At 35.4% G+C, this 19,322-nt stretch overlaps 1 long non-coding RNA gene across 1 annotated transcript; it reads left to right on the top strand.

Annotated features, from left to right (window-relative positions):
- The first annotated feature begins 15,333 nt into the window (after window positions 1–15,333).
- On the top strand, window positions 15,334–16,350 carry LOC113321275. Its single transcript, XR_003346586.1, has 2 exons — window positions 15,334–15,673; window positions 15,869–16,350. It is a non-coding gene; the product is annotated as an uncharacterized LOC113321275 (long non-coding RNA).
- The last annotated feature ends 2,972 nt before the right edge of the window (window positions 16,351–19,322 follow it).

Consider the following 19,322-nt stretch of genomic DNA (forward strand, 5'->3'; position numbering starts at 1 on the left):
CCACACACACATCATGGAATAAATATAAATTGAACCGAAATTTTGTTAAGCAAAAGCAACAAATATATATAATATAAACTCATTCTTTTCTTAAACAGGAAAACAATTAACTAACAAGATTGTTACCTCAAATTTCGCATCCACTTCTCTAATATGATAGCATCTTCGTCCAGGGAGAATCAATATCGAAATATCACCACGTTGTCATCCTTATGCATAAACAAAAGAATAACAACACACCTCAACCTTTACCAGAGAAAGGTTGAAAACCGGTTTTAACAATTGCAAGCAAAAATTGAAAACCGTCGAAACACATATGCTTTTATGCTAAACCAAAAACGATTCAACATATTGTGACTTTTTCACATATTGTTTCTATCACAACCCCTCATGATCCTTTGATAAATCCTACCTACTAGGGCTAAAACTTAATCTCGCTAAATCAAAAAGTCACTCGAACCATAGGGGTTCACAATATATGAGATTGAATATTAAGGTAGTAAAACCGAAATCAAACATCTCATAAACATACATAGCAATAAGATAAAAACAATTAAGCACATGCTATGTAAATAGAAAAATATCACAAGAAAAATTATTAATCAAATAATTTTATTCATAAAAGATCAATACAATCAATGAAAGAAATCAAAAAGTTGATGTCTATTATTCTTGGATTTCAGAATCCTTCAAAATCTTGAGATTTCTTTCGCTTGATAGGAATGATTCTCCTGATTCCCTGAAGCGACCCTTGATTGAAGGCCAATTCCTCAACCTTGTGAAAGTTGGATTCTTCCTCGTTTACTCTTTTGGTGAGTACATCCAGTTGCTTGAGAGTTTGAGCTTGAACTAGTAAGGAATTTTCAACACTACGTTTTAACATTAAAACTTCCAACTTGGTTTCGGCACAAGTTCGATCCAACTTGTAGAATTCTTTTTCATAACCAATCATACACGATGAAAAATTCATATTCATATAGGAAGCGGATCCGTTTCCATTGAAATTTAGATGACCGAAAGAGTCACTGGCTATTTTTTCAGCATACCTTTCTGAAACTTTTGAATAAATCCTTGCATACAAATCTGATTTTTCCATGATTCCAGGTTTCAGACAGAAGACCGACACGAACAATACCGAACCTTATATAAATCAATAGTTACTAAAAACTTGTTCATTGATTATGGAAAACAAATATTCTCCTTTAATAGAAAAATCAGAAGGGATTTTTAGGAAAGTGTGATCCTGGGAATATTTTCATAAATCTCCCAAGTTTTTTGAACTATTCCAAAAGTACACTGAACTCATCAAACTTAGTTTGAGCACTCTACGAGTCAGTGCATTTCTTCCAGATACTAAGTATCTGAATGAGACAGATAAAGCTTTCCATGGTTATCAGAAAGATGCTTCTTGCCAGATTTATTAAGAACCCTAACCCCTTTTGACGATAAACCAAATTTATCATAGAAATTACTATCATCAAGATATTTCGGAATTACCTTTGATCTGGAGACTTGATCACCCTCTTTCCTTAGCAGTTTCGTGTCCTTCTTTGGTATCCACTTCCTGGAGTTTGTATTTCTGATCCTCATTTCTTTTGTGTTGAACTGTTCGAAAATTCTTTGATCTGAGATGATCATGTCTGTGTGTGATTTCTTGAGAAAAAGTTCTCGTATTGAGCCTTGGGCTGAGATTCGAACATGGTAAACGTCGACATTCCTTAATTACATGACCTTTTTTTCCACAATAAAAGCATCTTCTATCATGATGTGTAGATCTCATATGAGAGTAGTTCATCTCTTTATTTCCTGGGAATGCCATATTCTTTTTACAGACAAGGACCTTCTTTTGAACACCCTTAAGGTTGGCATTCTTCTTTCCTCATGGAGGATGGTACAATCCAGATTTCTTGGATTTTGGGAAGGATGTATCCGACTGTTTTCCATACATTAATAAACACATATAATTCTTTAGCCTGTTGACATGTTCGGTGACAGTCTTTATCTCAGTGTCATATGAGACTTTTAAGGCATTGTATTCATTCGTTGTTGTTTTTCTTAAGACTTTAGTTTTCTTTTCTTGATCAATACTCTTCTTTAACTTGGTTTCTAAGAGATTGATCTTTGAGGAGGAACTAACCTTGCAGAATTCTAAGTCATTTTTATATGATGAAAAATCACGTTTGAGCTGATCATTTTCAGCTTTCATATGACCTAAGTTTTTAAGGAGTTTTCCTTCTCTTTTTAATGCAAGTGTGAGCTCAGTTACACGGGAAAGAAATTCTTTGTTTAGTTCATCAAGATGAGATGTTGTTATGTTCATATATTCAACATCTTCTTTATCATCAAGTGATTCGGAATCAGACTCATCGAGTGTGAATACATGACTTAACTTAACCTCTTCTTGAGAGCATACATACATGTTTTCAGAAGAGCACGAGGAGCTTATAGAAGACATCCCTTCCATGCATTTTCGGAAGTTAAATCCAGAGCGAGTTTTTTTCAAACCATGAGACACGTTAACTGAATAGTTAATCGGACATTAGATTCAATTCTTATAGGTTGGATCGCACCAAACACAGATTGTTAGATCTTTTCGTGTTTGCCTGCTCTGATACCAATTGAAAAGGCGAGGGTACCCAAATATACCTCAAGCTAAAACTTTTCCTACCTATAATTCCTTTCTCCGAAAGTGATTGTCTATGGACTGAGTCGAGACAATACAACTAATCGGTTCACACTTCGTATGATCGTCTATAGATACAAGATCGAGACAATACAACAACAAAGTATGTTTACTTGATACAAAGGTTCAGACTTAACCAAACACAATATGATTGCTTATCAAGTAAATAGGAATCAACATTTGTGTAATTTACTTTAATTATAATGCGGAATATAAAAGTAAATGACACAGCAAGATTTTGTTAATGAGAAAACCGCAAATGCAGAAAAACCCCGGGACCTAGTCCAGAACTGAATACTCTCAGGATTAATCCGCTACACAAAATTACACTAACTTCGTATAGTTGAGACCAACTAACTAACCCTATAGTCCACCTAGTTCCTTCTGTATTCCCACGCCTCCAACTTATAAATAAGTCATGTACTTGGAATAATTCCTTTGGTTCGTACTCCAAACAATAAAGGAACAACAAATCCGTTTGGTATCAACTCTATTCAACCAAGTGATATGAGTCGGATAAAGGCTCTTCCGTTTATCTCAACATAAACTCCTTCGTCAGGTCCTTAGATCCATCTTATATTCAATCACCTAAAGGTAATCGGTTAAGATTAAGCTAACAACACCTTTAATCCGAAGAATCGTGTTGATGCCGATCTACTCAATTAATCAATCCAATCTACCACAAGGATAAACCGATTATTAATTGGATCCTCTTTTACCTAAACAAGTATTGTGCACACCAAAGATTATAAAACCCAAGTCAGATCTTCAATATCTTCTTTGTCTTAAATCTTATTAAATCTTCAATAAAAACCTGCACACAATCACTTGAATCTCTTGTGATCAGTCACGCACAGAACGGAGTTTGTTAACAATGGATTATCACAAGATCGTCTTAAGAACTAACAACAGTCTAAAGATCCCTGTCGAAACTCTGAACTAGTTTGAGTGAATCTTATATCAGAAGAGAAGATTCTCAAGAATAAAAAAACTAGGTGCAATCAGATTTCAACCACCGTTAGTCAATCAAATCAATCGAAAACAAAAGATAAACCGCAATTATCTAGTTTCTCACCAACGAGTCGCGCTAGAGATTCTCAATCCCAAAGAAGACTTTAAACTGAGCGGCCGTAAGAGATTTCGCCTAATTAGGTTACTCTCCTCTCCGAATAGGCGGCTACACCAGTAACAACAATAAAAGAGTTAATCTGTTGTTACGAAGGATTAATTTGCTAGAAAGGCAAACTTCGAGTATTTATAGACAAGGAAGTTTGGACACCAATAAATTTCCAAAACCGAAAATATTCCAAGATACTCATTAAAGCACAGATTCGGTTTTCATAATTTCTGGAAATGCTCTGTCCAAAAATAACGATCGAAATCTCTCGGAAAATCTAATTAGTAAATGAACATTACTAATTATTTAATTTCCCTACAAAATAAAATTAATAACCTTAATTAAAAGATTCTTAACTTACTTATGTTTCGATTCTGGGATTCTCTTCGCTTATCCGTTAAGGAATATCTTTGAACAATTAAAGAAATAAACATTCACAGCACGTGTTCAAAGTTTTTCGACATCTTAACTTTGTAAGTTGTCTTTCACACTTACAACCTAGAAACTGATTTTCCACACTTCCAAACAAATCACCTGACTTTCAAAAACTATGTGATTGATCAAACCAATATTCAATTCGAATCATGGGTTTATGGTTCTACCAAAACAAGTTTCGGTTCTACCTCCATGCGAGTATTGTGCATAATCACACTAGCTTTACAAAAATTCAGTTGACTAGGTACTAGGATCGGTTTACCACATATATATGGTATCTAACTTATATGTGTTGTACCTGTCCATAGGATCGGTTCCCCTTTGCCTAAAAACGTGTTGCACATGTCCATAGGATCGGTTCCTCTTTCTGCTATAAACATTGCTGCACCCCATACAAGGATCGGTTCCATTTGATGTACTGCACCCCTTACAAGGATCGGTTCCCCTTTCCTTTTAATTGGTCAGACATACAAAGTCCGATCATACCACAGGTGATTACTTAAGATCGGTTTTATTACTAATAAAAGTTATACCAATACATAAGTCAGGACTTTGTGAATAGTTCTACCAAGAACACAACAAGTTGTGAGCGGTTATACTCTATCAGACATATTGGTTGTTCATAAGATATGCAATGAATAACAAAACCAATAACACCTGGCATTCAGTCCACAAACAAGTTTATGAACTTACTTCCTTAGAACACATGTAAACATTGTTCCCTAGGATGAAATCCTCACCTCATACCCATACATAATCACAATAGCATTCAAATTATTATGGCGATGTCTTATCTACAAAGTTTAATGGTTAAGCAATAAACTCATATTGTATTCGTTAATACTACGTCTATCTAGAGTTCAAATATGTTTCGCAGTTATGTTTTCAATGTGCACGACTTGAAAGATACGATAGGAAATGAAAAAGTTCAAGTCAAATATCACTAACCTCAAGTGGAAGGATGATTTTTGTCGTTGTAGCTCCTTGCTTCTTCACATCTTCAAGACTTCACAATACTTGTAATGTCTCATATCCTAATACTTTCAAGCTAACCTATACGAAGTTGACTCTAGTACATAATCAAGCGACTCTTAACATGAGTTTTGATTCACTAAAATATTACAACCAAACTTGACATACCAACACTTGGTGGGTTCAACCGAGCAATGCTCTAACAGATTTAAAACAAAACTCAAATAATGTTAAGAACTAGGAATTCATCCTCAATCAATAAGAAAATTAGCTACTCATGGTTTGTACTTCACACAAATAATTAAAAGAAGAAAACATATGAGAGCAAAACCAAAAGTGTTGAGTGTGTAAAAGTGTAAAGAAAAGTTGTAGAGAACTTCTCTATTTATAGGCTTCAATTTGCTTGCAACCTTCTTAGGAATATGATCCCTTTCCCATAATAAGTCTTCTTAACAAATCCAAGTCTTTCTTAAATTCTTCATCCAATTCCAAGTCATTAACTTCAGACCCATGAGAAATGCTCAATGTAAAATTCTGCACAAAATTAGGTCGCCGGAAAATTCCCCGGTGTTGCCGAAATCAGGCCTCACTTTTCTTCAATTCCTGCACAATCCTGCATCCGAACATACATCTAAGCATTCAACATTTACAACACAACACCACCTTCATCTCCCCTCTAGAGTGTTCTCTGTCTCAATCCTGGTTCAAATCTGACTACAACTCCACCATGAAATCTATCATTCACAATACCCACGCAGATTCATCTTCTTGATTTCACTTGATGTTGAGATATTCTTACCCTTTTTACACAACCACAAACCCATTTTATCGACAACATCACCTTCATCTTCTTCCCTATTTTCCATAAACAACAACTCTCTGTCGTGTCTTCTTGTATCTAATCTTCACAAATCTATCCATACCAACCTTGACCACCATTTCAAACACAGATTAAGCCCCAAAACTCATTCATTAGTCGATTTAGTCCAACACCAGATCCTATTTTTCTCATCTCTGTGATATTAAAACATCTCTGATTTCTTCATTGCTTCACTCAATGACTGCAACTCCATGTTCTCCGATCTATAATCCACCTTCACTAACTCAATCTTCCATTGAACCACCTTCTAAATCCCTGAATTTCTTGATTTTACTCTCGGAGACAGCAACACCAGATAATGGAGGAGTAAAGAGGAATGAAATAGGAAAAGTAGGTTCTTCTCGACCTAATCTCTAGGTCTTTAAGAAAGGAACAGATCAAGACACCCCAGATGGATGGCCTGAGTATCTTCTTTGGTGCTTTTAACAAACTGGCTATCCCTTAACCTTGGTTAGGATGTCTTTAATACTCCTCTGAAAGAGAGTTTCCCCTTAACCTTGACTCGGATCCCAATATTATTGGCCTGTGAAATGATCTTTTTTCCCTTTCGGCTCAAATTTAATGTTTTCTTCTTCATTTCTTCTGCATGACTCTAAAGTGCCTAATAACTCAAAAACAAATGTAATAATTTACAAGAAAAATAGCAAAAAAATCATAAACCATAAATAATAAATAGATTGTTTCCAACACCTATCAAATTTCCCCGCACTTAGACTTTTCCAGTCCTCGAGCAAACTTAACTAAAAAATACAACTCATTTTCGTCGAGAATACGGTTACACTTAGCAGTAATAACAAGCCTTTAAACCCTTTGGTGTCCCTAATGGATGAGTTATAGTCTCGTGAGGGTTTACGAGAGAGATACCCAGAAAACCTACTCCAACTTCAAAGCTTCCCAGCGTCCCAAACATCGAAAGATCTAGGAAGACATAAAGATTCTCAATCTAGTGTCAAGAAATCAAAATTACAAGAGAAAATTCAAATATAAAAAGAGAATAATCCAAGAAAGTGTGACCGGTCAACCTATGCCATAATGAAAGAATTCAGGTTCGATAGCGAACAATAAGCATTTCGCCTTGACTTCCGCCTCACCAAAAAGGTTTTTATGAAATTGCACTCAAAATATGCACTTTTGTGGTTCTCACATGTGTGCAGGTAGGAATGAACATAGAAATCCTGCGACATTGAATGGTGGGAAGGAAACCTTCCGAATAATTTCTGGAGACCCCACAAAATCGTGGGAAGTAAAAAATATTTTTCTGATAATCTCTAAGAAAGGAAATCAACCACCACTGCAAGGATAGGATTACTTACTCACCTTCACATCCGATTGCCAATAATGATAACACCACTCTCACATCATCCAATAGAAACGTCTTTGGCTCCTTGTCTTTATCTTCTCGATCCTCGTCTTAGGATTCAACCTTTAATGATAAACTCTTGAACTTTGTAGATCCTTGACAATTTGTAACCTTTTTCTTCAAATCCTTGTCGCTTGAAACTTCTTTATATATTTCTCCTTCCCCACGGCTTGTAAAATAAAATAAAATAACAAATTTTTCTTGTATCATTTTTTATTTAATTTTTTTTTAGTTCTTTTTTTAAAGATTTTTTTTAAGACGAGAAAAAATAATACAAAAATAACAATGAAAATAGCCATGGGTGAAGTACTTTACCGCTTGATTCTTCACAACTTGTATTTTTTCGATATCATAAACTCCAATAATTCTCATCTTTTGATTTTCTTTGCTCTTGTAAATAAGTATTCAACTTATATATATAATGTTGCTCCTTGTCTTGTTACTTTACTTGAATTTGGAATTTTCTTTTTCTTGTTCCGTTGCTTGTAAACCTTAAACGTCTTCAACTTTCCTTCAAACTTGTGATACTCCACTTGTTGATGATGATGGTGTTTCTATGGACCTGTTGTTGTCGAGAGAATGGTGCTAACTACAAATCAAACTACAAGAAGGAGGATTTCATCCATAGATGTCACCCTCATGATTGACGGAATTAGCACTCAGGAGATCAAAAATAATGTTGAAATTGGTGCGAAGTGAGGTAGCCTGATCACCATTCTACCCGGAATTAGCGTATGTTGACACACAGTCTAAAAAGCTTTTTTAATCAGCTACAAAGAATTGAAGGTTGGTGCCTCGCTTGATGTAAATATGGGTAGTCTCCACTAATGATTGATCAGCAACTCTAATACTAAATATCTTCATGCACCTAATTTTCCACCGGCATGGTTAAGTTGAATCACAAACAATAATGACTTCTCGCAAAGATTAACAACACCTAATCTCTAGTATTCTCTAGGAATTTTAAGTTCTATTATTTCGATGAGAATTCTGTATGTAAACATAGATAAAAGTATACTAGTGACTCTAAAATATCTACAAGTTGGAGATTGCATGCAACAAAAACAAACAAAAATTAAGAAAAAATATGCTTAACCACCACCCGACACTTAAACCTTACATTGTCCTGAGTGTAATTGAATCATCCTAGCAAAGTGAAGGTGGGAAATCCTAATATGATATGGAACAAGAAAAATAAACGAAACAAACAAAAAATAAAAAGCAAAGGGATAAGAAATACAAACCAACGGGTTACCTCCCATTTAGCGCTTGGTTTAAAGTCGTAAGCCCGACTTCGCACTAACAAGATTCACTCCCCGTACACTTGCAAATCAAACTACAAGAAGGAGGATTTCATCTATAGACGTCACCCTCATGATTGATGGAATTAGCACTCAAGAGATCAAAAATAATGCTGAAATTGGTGCGAAGTGGGGTAGCTCAATCACCATTCTACCCGGAATTGGCGTACGCTGACACACAATCTAAAAGAATTTTTAATCAGCTACAAAAAATTGAAGATCAGTGCCTCGCTTGATGTAAATATGGGTAGTCTCCACTAATGATTGATCAGCAATTTTAATACTAAATATCTTCATGCAACTAATTTTCCACCGGCATGGTTAAGTTGAGCCACAAACAATAATGACTTCTCGTAAAAATTAATAACACCTAATCTGTAGTATTCTCTAGCAATTTTAAGTTCTATTATTTCGATGAGAATTCCGTATGTAAACATAGTTAGAAGTATACTAGTGACTCTAAAATCTCTACAAGTTGGAGATTGTGTGCAAAAAACAAAAAACAAAAATCAAAATTTAAGAAAAATTAAAAAAGATATGATTAACCACCACCCGACACTTAAACCTTACATTGTCCTCAATGGAATTGAATCATCTTAGCAAAGTCAAGGTGGGAAATCCTAATATGATCTGGAACAAGAAAAGTAAACGAAACAAATAGAAAATAGAAGGAAAAAGGACACGAAATACAAAACCAACGGGTAACCTCCCATTTAGCGCCTGGTTTAAAGTAGTAAGCCCGACTTGGCACTTGTAAGATTCACTCCCCGTACACTAACAATCTGGAAATTTAGGGACCCACCCATAGTATCTATTTTGCAAACACTAACTTTATACAAATGTTAGCACAAGTAAATAATTGTGAAGTTATCGCTCGATGAAAGTTTCCTCCGCACTTAGTCTTTCTACACTCAGAAGTGTATGAAGAATACTATCGAAGTTTCCAATGGCGGATATCTAAAAACAAAGTCATTCAAGAATACTATCGAAGCACATACATTCAAATCAAAAAGAGGTAAAAGAGAAGAATCAATATGCAAATGAGTAATCGACCCTTGCACAATCTCTTGTATTACAGAATCCTCTTCAACCTTAGATAACTCAAGTGGATTACTTGCCTCTTGTATATCGTGATCCTCTATCAAACCTTGCAACCATTCTTCATCGTTTTCTACCTTAACCAAAGTCTTGGCATCATTAAAATCATTGACAAGTTCAATTGGATCATCCACAATATTGATCATATCGGTTTCATTCTCAACATACTCCACTTTGTTGTAAGTATCATAGTACTCTTTGCGGATTCAAATATTTCCCTAAGGGATTTTTTAAAAGCACTTATTGCACCATCCTCAAGCTCTACCTTTTAAATAGGTGCTTGATCATTATTAAGATCATGGCCTGAGTAAGCTACACTAGCGTCATCAAAAATCTCCAAAGGTTGGTCTTTTCCAACATAATCATCGATCAAATATTCATCACACACCACATGCACATTAGAATAGTTATTGCTTTGAAAGCAAAATTCTTCTTTATCCCTCTCTTCCTTGTATTGATCCATATCTCTTCGTATTTTTCCATGTCCTGTCGAAGTTGTTGGAGTGATTCGTCATTCACTTGAAAATATTGAATCATTTGATTTTGACACTCTTTTATCATAGTACAAAAGGTATCTGCAAAACTGAAGACTTTTTTACCAATGCCAAAATTATCCTCCCATCCTTGTGATTGTTCACTTACATACCCGTCAAGAGGTTGTTGATATGTATATGAATACCCATAAGGTCTTTTAGAAAATTAATCATAGCCAACATATTGGTTTTGGTTCTATCCTAAGGATGGTTGGAAGTCATAGTGTCGAGGTTGAAAACTGTATTGATTTTTGCGATATGCTTGCTCTTGTGCACCATACATGGAAAGCTAGTACCTGAAATAAAAATTCTAGAAAACAAAGTTAAAAACTAAAATAAAATATAAAAACAAAAATAACTAAATTTGCTCCGCTGCTTCCCGGCAACGGCGCCAAAATTTGATGCATGTCGTAACCACAACAAATTAATTAATATCATTGTACCTAATTAACAAGTAATATAGAGTAGTCAAGTTCGTTCCCACGAGGAGCAAGAGGTTTTAGTTGTTGTAAAGTATCACAAAAAGGGGGATTTTCTTGTTTTAAGTTTGCAAAAGAAAGTGAATAAATTAACCAAAAGTGTAAGTTGGAATCAATAAGAGAAGTTAGATCAAGGAATTCTTCTTCGTTGCAAAACAATGATTCAAGTTATGTTCTTGTCTACTTTTTATTAGTCACAAATTTTCATCAACCTTGGGTTAACAGGTTCGCTTAGCTAACCCCATAATTCCTTGTTTCACTGAGTAACAGGTTAGCTTAGTTATCAGATTCTATTCAAAAGAACGACCTTGAGGTTCTCTTACAAGATGTAATTCAATTGAACGCATTAAGATTTATGAATTTAGTTTTGATAGCAGTAGTTGAACTCGATTCGCTAGGTCCACTTTCTAGCGTTGTTTTCACACACAATTTCTCCACGGAATCCCTCCGCAAGGTCTTGTGTTTTCTACTTGTGTAGTGAGTTATTCAACAATTACGTATTTCCTAAACACCACTAGCCTTAGATTAATCAACAAATCAATTTAGTTGGCCAACTAAACAACATATCAATCAAGCATAAACATTAATATTAGTAAAAACAAACAAAAGTCATGTGAAAACTTCAAAGTAGATTTAAAACAAAACTCAAATCATGTTAAGAACTAGGATTTCATCTTCAATCAATAACAAAATTAGCTACTAATGGTTTGTAGTTCACACAAATAATTAAAAGAAGAAAACATGTGAAAGCAAAACCAAAAGTGTTGTGTGTGTAAAATTATAGAGAAACATTGTAGAATACTTCTCTATTTATAGGCTTCAATTTTCTTGCAATCTTCTTAAGAATAGGATCCCATTCCCGTAATAAGTCTTCTTTCCGAATCCAAGTCTTTCTCAAATTCTTCATCCAATTACAAGTCTAGGTCTTCACACCCATGAAAAATATTCAATGTAAAATTTTGCACAAAATTGGGTCGCCAAAAAATTCCCTGGTATTGCCGGAATAGTTGTCGGTCACTGGTATATTCATCTCTGATAACGGGATATTCCGTTACAGTGCGGTAAAAGTTAACAATTAGACTGGTCAACCTTCAGTCATATGGTCAAGATGGAGAGTGAATTAGCCGTTGAGTCAGCTGTCTGACTCGGTCTTATTGGATCTTATTCATCCTAGTCAGATTGCTGGGTCGCTGAGTCAAAACGGTCATTGGCGTCACTGAGTTAACTCGTCGACATAAAAATCCGACAGAGTTGCGTTCGTTTCCTTGCTATTCCCGGCCGAATTTAGGCCTCACTTTTCTTCAATTTCTGCATAATCCTGCATCCTAACATACATCATAGCATTCAACATTTGCAACACAACACCACCTTCATCTCCCCCGTGCAATGTACTTTGTCTCAGTCCTGGTTCAAATTTAACTACAACTTCACCATCAAATCCATCATTCACAACACCCACACAGATTCATCTTCTTAATTTCACTTGATGTTGAGATCTCCGTACCCTTTATACACAACCACAAACCCATTTTATCAACAACATCACCTTCATCTTCTTCCCTATTTTCCGTCAACAACAACTCTCTGTCGTGTCTTCTTGTACTAATCTTCAAACATCTGTCCAGACCAACCTTGACCACATTTCAAACACAAATTAAGCCCAAAAAATCCTTCATTAATCGATTCATTCCAAACCCCATCTACTTCTACTGATTCAAATCAAACCTAACTAGTTACATCTTAACAGACCCATTAATTCAACTTTGGGAAAATTGGGAAAATGCCCCATGAAAATATGTTATGGGAAAATGCCCCACAGTCACTTTTTCCATCCAAATAATCAATATCGTGATATTGACCGCTCAATATCTCCCCTGACGAGATATCGTGCTTTGATAAAATTACCTATATGTCCTTATTTAGATTTGTGGTGCAAATCATGCCATGTTCACAGATCATTTAATACAACATCTTAGGAATTAAGATTGACATGTCTAAAGCCTTCGACAGAGTGGATTGGAACTTCCTTCTAAAAGCTCTTTCCTCACTAGGGTTCAGTAAAGAGGTTTGTACTCTCATTGAACAATACTTCTCTATGACTTCGATTGCGGTCCTTCTAAATGATTCGCCTGGTAGATATTTTAAACCCCATAGAGGATTACGTCAGGGAGATCCCCTTTCTCCATACTTATTCATTATTTGTATGGAGATTTTCTCTATGTATCTTCTCTCCCTAGAACACAATAAATCTCTCTATGGCGTTAAAATAACACCGAAAAGCGAACCTATATCCCATCTCTTCTTTGCTGACGACTGTCTTCTCTTTGTAAAATCCAATCTAGTGGAGTGCAAAAAACTTTTAGAAGCCATAGACAAATTCAGTAAAGCCTCTGGACAACTAATCAATTTTGAGAAATCAGGGTTTTTTTTTAGTAAAAAGGTTGAACCGAAACACCAACGAATGATGACGAAGATCTGAAAATTAAACATATCAACCGCAAATATCCTTATCTAGGTGACCCGCTGTTCATTGACAAGTCAAAAGTTAAAATATTTTACTTCATCATAGAACGAATGGAATCTAAGTTAAAAAGATGGAAAGGAAAAATTCTTCCTCAATCCAGTAGAATGGTGTTGATTAAAGCGGTCTTAGCCAGTGTCCCAACTTTTCAAATAGGACGTTTCATCATCCCAAAAACATTAACTAAGAAAATAGATGCTATCCAGAGGGACTTCTGGTGGGGAAAGGATATTAATTCTGGTGTACTTTATCCGAAAGCCTGGCCAAGCCTTTGCAAACCTATCCATAAGAGAGGTTTGGGCTTTAGGTATGCCCATAAATTTAATCTGGCAATGCTAGCTAAATTGGCATGGAGACTAATCAAAGAGAAAGACTCACTTTGGGCAAAAACTATGAGAAATAGGTATTTCAAAAATAAGAAATCCCCTCTCAGAATTAAACCCTCTACTAGAAGCTCTTGGAGTTGGAAATGTATCTGCCAGGGACTTGAGCTAATCCAAAAACATAGTATTTGGGAAATAGGAGATGGTTTAAGCGTTAACATTTGTATGGATAACTGGATTCCAGGTCTAACTTCTTCTTTCCTAGAATTTAAGAACTCATCCAACAACCACCTATCCCTAGTAGCTGATCTTTTTCTTCCTAAGTCGCTATCCTGGAACATTACCCTCGTAAAAAACTCTTTCCCTGAAGACATAGCGGCTATAATTCTAAAACATGAGCCTCTTTCTTGATTTTGATGGAAGCCTAAAACAAGACCAACTAAGATGGAAACTGACTACCAATGGAGAATTTACTGTTAAATCTATGTATGAAAAGTTGAATGAACCAGGAACAGAAATAACAAGCCTTCTTCTACCCGACTTTTTCTCGAAATCTATTTGGAAATTAGAAGTGCCTCAAAGAGTTAAGTTTTTCTATGGAAATGTCTGCAAAATGTCATTGCGACGAATGTAAATCTTTACGGTAAAGTAGAGGATATTAATCCAAATTGTACGATGTGCGGAGAAGATCTAGAATCAGCTGAGCATCTATTCTTCCACTGTCCATATGCTAAAGAAATATGGGAAATGACTCCTAACCCTATCTCTTTACAACTAGATCCCTCTACTTCCTTACTAGATACTTATAAGGAATGGATTAAAAACCCAAGACAAGATATATCTATAGAACTAATTCTAACAAAAATGTGGATGATCTGGAAAGAAAAGTGTAACAAGGTCTTTGAATCTAAAACTAGAACAACAACACAATTATCTCAGGATATTCAACGACATCTATCTTTTTGGACTAAGAACCAATCTAAACCTATTAAACAGACAAAGAAACCTGCTACTCCCAAACCGTCTTGGATAGCTCCAGATGATAACACACAAAAAATCAACATTGATGCAGCTTGGGATTCTGATATAACCCCCTCAAGTTTTGCTATAATTTTACGTAATGATACAAGAATCTTCAAAGGAGGCAGAGCAGGACCGTCACTATCAACAGATCCACAAGAAGCAGAAGCAATAGGAGTGTACTAGGCAGCAGTTTGGGCGAAGGAAAAAAACTTCAAAGATTTCAGCATTGAAGGAGATTGTGAAAGCTGTTTCAACTACTTGCAAGGAAAGCGCTCCGAGGTTTCATGGAGAAGTAAAGCTTTACTGGATGAAGCATCTAAAATCATTAGCGAAAGTCATAACTTTTTGGGTTTTCATTTTGTGCCCAGACTAGGAAATGAAGTAGCAGACTCTCTTGCTAAGTTTGCTAAAAAACTAACTTTTGTTACAGACTGGGGTATGACCCCTCCAACATGTATCTTAAAAAAACTGGCAGTAAATAAATCTAATATAAGGAGAACTACACAACTCTCTATATTAGATTGCTCTACTTCGGATGTAATTGAGCCTCCTTCGGAGTGCTAGTTTTCTTCTATGCAATGCCTTATTCAAAAAAAAAAAAAATCTCAACGAAATCAAACGGATTTGAAATCTTACACGTTTTGTCCGAAAATACCACACACGTATATCTTCTCTTCTTATCGTCGCCCATCGTCAATCTTATTTTTAGTTTAGGTCTTTTAGCAAAAATACCAGAAACGCAGAGAGGCGATCTAGAGATTCATAGGAAAAAAAACTCGGGTATCTTCTATATTAGCTCGAGATGAACGCTTATTGCTTAGATGTGATGATTATGAAGAGTTAATAAAAGAAGATTAGAGGCGAATTTGCTGGTTCAGAGATTTTAAGAAGAAAAAAGGAGCAATTGAAGTTAAATAAGTAAATCGGAGCTATAAACAGTACAAACAAGTAAGTAAAATCAAACCCAGACCTTCATTTTGCCCAAATTACATGTTTAATTGTGTTAATCTAATAATGAAATGAAATTTTATTTATAGGGTTCATAAAATTTAGGGAAAATTAAGGGTTTTTTTTTTCTGATTCGGGGGAAATTTTGATTAAATATGTTTGTTATACTGTGTTTTTGTTTGTTTGTTTTTTTAGAAAAATGAAGGTCGTATGCTGGTGCTTCTATGACTTCATATCCTCCTCGAGATGGGAAAGGAACTTATACTGCTGTCTTTTGGAGGATTTTCAACATAGGTGGTGCTGCTGTTATTGATGGGTGATATAGAAGAGGCTCCACTTAGGTTGCCATGGGTGATCATCTATCCCTTGTCACTGAAATGACTAAGCATGTCAGGTTAGAGCCTCTGGAGGAATGATCTTCATCCCTCTACAAAAACAACTACTATCAAGAACAGGGAGCATGTATGTTATTCTGGATTGCAGAGGTCAGTGTTTCCAATTTTGCGTGATGCCTTGTACTGCAATTTGATATAGAATTATCTTGGAGGTGTAGTATTTGTTTTACCAAAAATAGTCAATTACATGTAATCCCAGTCTAATATCTTATCCTAATTCAGTTGTTTGTTATACTGTTATAATAGGATTTTTAATTTGATTAATAATGTTTGTTACAATTACCGTGCTTGTAGGATATTGAAGTTGAGGTTGTGTTTAAGTGTGATGAAAGTGGGGCAATGGGCATTAGTTTATAACAATTATGTTAGGTCATGTGATTCATGTCCTTTTCTAGGTTCTGGAACCTAGTGTGGTAGCTTAGGTTTTTCTGTTTTGATCAACAAGGAAGAAACATGAAACTTTGAGAGAGAAAAGTCAGATACTTGGCTTCCAAGAATCCAAGTGTAATGGGTTTCTATAATAGTGAGGGGGACATAACATTTCTAGGTTAGTTCTGAAAAGACCCTATATATGTCTATGTAAGTCCTACCTTGAGCCAACTGAGTCTGACACATTTAATTTGAAAAGACTACTGTTTTTATGGAGGCTGATGTCCATTATGTATACGTATTTGGTATTGGTCTTTGTTCTTGGTCATTCCTTGAGTGTTGTCCTTGGATGCTGGCTATAAAAGGAGTTCATGATACTCTGAATTCTGCTTCTGCATCATTTTGGAGCCTCACAATCTTACAGTAGTTTTTGTAGTGATAATTTAAACAAATTCATTGCCAGCGTCCTTAGAACCAGTTTAGTATGAATTGTGATTTGGAGATATCAAAATGAGAGACTGGTTTGAATGGATGCTAATGGGTGCTAATTGATATTAGAAACAATTATCATCGGGAGGTCTTTAGAGATTAAGATGATGTAAATGTTTGGAAAATTTTATTGAGTAAATTGATGATGTTGTTTTACAACCACTTATGTTTGTTGGAGGATATGTGATACGAAAAGGTGCATGAAGGGTTATGATCCGCCACGTTAGCTTATTCAGATTGTTGAGGTCTTTAGATGCAGGAAGGGTTTGTTGTGGAAGTGAAAAGACGAGGGTACCCCAAATACACCACAATATTTTTATTTCAACTTATAAGTCCTCTACCGAATGTGATCGTCTATGGAAAAAGTCGAGAAATACAATATTTGGTTCACACTTCGTGTGATCGTTTATGGATACGAGATCCAGACAATACAACAACAAGATAACTTGTGTGATTGACTATGGATACAAGATCGGGACAATACAACAACAAAGTGTGTTACTTGATAATAGGTTCGGTAAAGACCAAACTCTATAGGATCATTATCAAGTATTATAGAGTTAACGTAAAGTGCAATTTACTTTGATTATAATAAAATAATTATAATGCAGATAAGTAAAGTAAATGGCACTGGAAGATTTTGTTAACGAGGAAATCGCAAATGCAGAAAAACATCGGGACCTAAGTAGACTAACCGTAGCTACTTAGTTCCCTTAGTATCCTTGCGCCTTCGATTTCGAGAGTCACGCACGTGAATATCAAGTCCTTTGGATCGTATTCCAAATAGCTAAGGAAGAATCTGTTTGGTAACCATTCTAATCAATCTTGCTAAAGATATAGATGAGTCGTTGACAAAGGCTCTTCCGTTTAATCTAATAAACTCATTTGTATGGTTGGATCAATCTAACTTTAACTACCAAATTAGTCAAGTATGAATTCGCACTCAATCAATATAGATCTCAAAGAGAAATATAGAGAATGCGGATCTCGTGCAACTAATCAATCAGATCTATCAAAGATAAATCGATTCTAGTTGGATCCCAGCCGACCAGGGTTTATGCACTAAATCCACAAGATACGAAAACCAAAAAGAAATCTTCTTCGTCTTCAAATCTTTTTTTATCTTCAAAACATGCACAACACCACTTGAATCTCTTGTGGTCAATCACACACAGAACAGAGTTAGTTAACAATGGATTATCACAAGATGTCTTTAGATCTAACAACAGTTCTAAAGATCACGTATATACTTTGATCTAGTCTGAGTGAATCTTACATCAGAAGAGAAGATTCTCAAGCATAAAAAAACTAGGTGCAATCAAAGTTTCAACAACCGTTAGTCAATTAAATCAAATCGAAAACTAATGATACTGCTATTATCTAGTTTCCCACCAACGGTACTCATAGAGCTTTTTGATCCCACATAAGTCTTTAAACGAGCGGTCGTAGGAGATTTCACCTAATTATGATACTTTTCTCTCCGAATAGACGACTCCACCAGAAACAACAAGAAATGAAGTTTGCCTGGCTCTTAAAATGGTTTGCTAGAAATGCCTGTCTTATGAGATTACCTTCAAGTGAGGAGATGAAGGAGGTAGTATTTAGCATGAAATCCTGGACCTCTCCAGGTCCTGATGGGTTTCCTCCGGGATTTTATTAAAGTATGTGGGATATTGTAGGTGAAGATACAGTTAAGATGATGATGCACTGCTTCTTTCAAGGTAAATATATCCTAAAAGAAAACAATCGTAACTTTATTTCACTTATTCCTAAAGTGGATTGTCCTAACATTGCTAATGATTTTATACCTATTAGCTTGTATAATACCTCTTATACGATTATATCTAAAATTCTTGCTAATAGGTTAAAGACACTCCTAGGTAAGATCATTTTTCCTTATCAAGCTGCCTTTGTGCAAGGCAGACTCATGACTGATAATATAGTTATTGCTCATGACCTTATTGATACCATGAAAAAACACAAATCTAATAAAGGTCTTATGGCTATGAAATTAGACATGTCTAAGGCTTTTGATAGGATTGAATGGTCCTTTTTGCATGACTGTCTTAAAGCTCTAGGATTTTGTGATGACTGGTGTCATTTAATAAACCAGTGTGTGTCTACAGTTTTTTCTTTTGCTATGTTAAATGGTGTTCCTGGTGAAAAGTTTTGTCCTACTAGAGGCCTGAGACATGAAAATCTCCGGTCTCCATACCTTTTTATCATATATATGGATATTTTATCCAAAAACTTGCTAGATGCTGAAGCCAAAAATCTTATCAAAGGTATCAAAGTCAGTCAAAATGCTCCTGCTGTCTCACATCTCTTTTTTGTAGATGACTGCTTAATTTTTACTAAAGCCAATCCTAAAGAGGTAAGATGTTTAAATTCTTTCT

The sequence above is a fragment of the Papaver somniferum genome, chromosome 11 (assembly GCF_003573695.1).
Source record: "Papaver somniferum cultivar HN1 chromosome 11, ASM357369v1, whole genome shotgun sequence".
Lineage (NCBI taxonomy): Eukaryota > Viridiplantae > Streptophyta > Magnoliopsida > Ranunculales > Papaveraceae > Papaver > Papaver somniferum.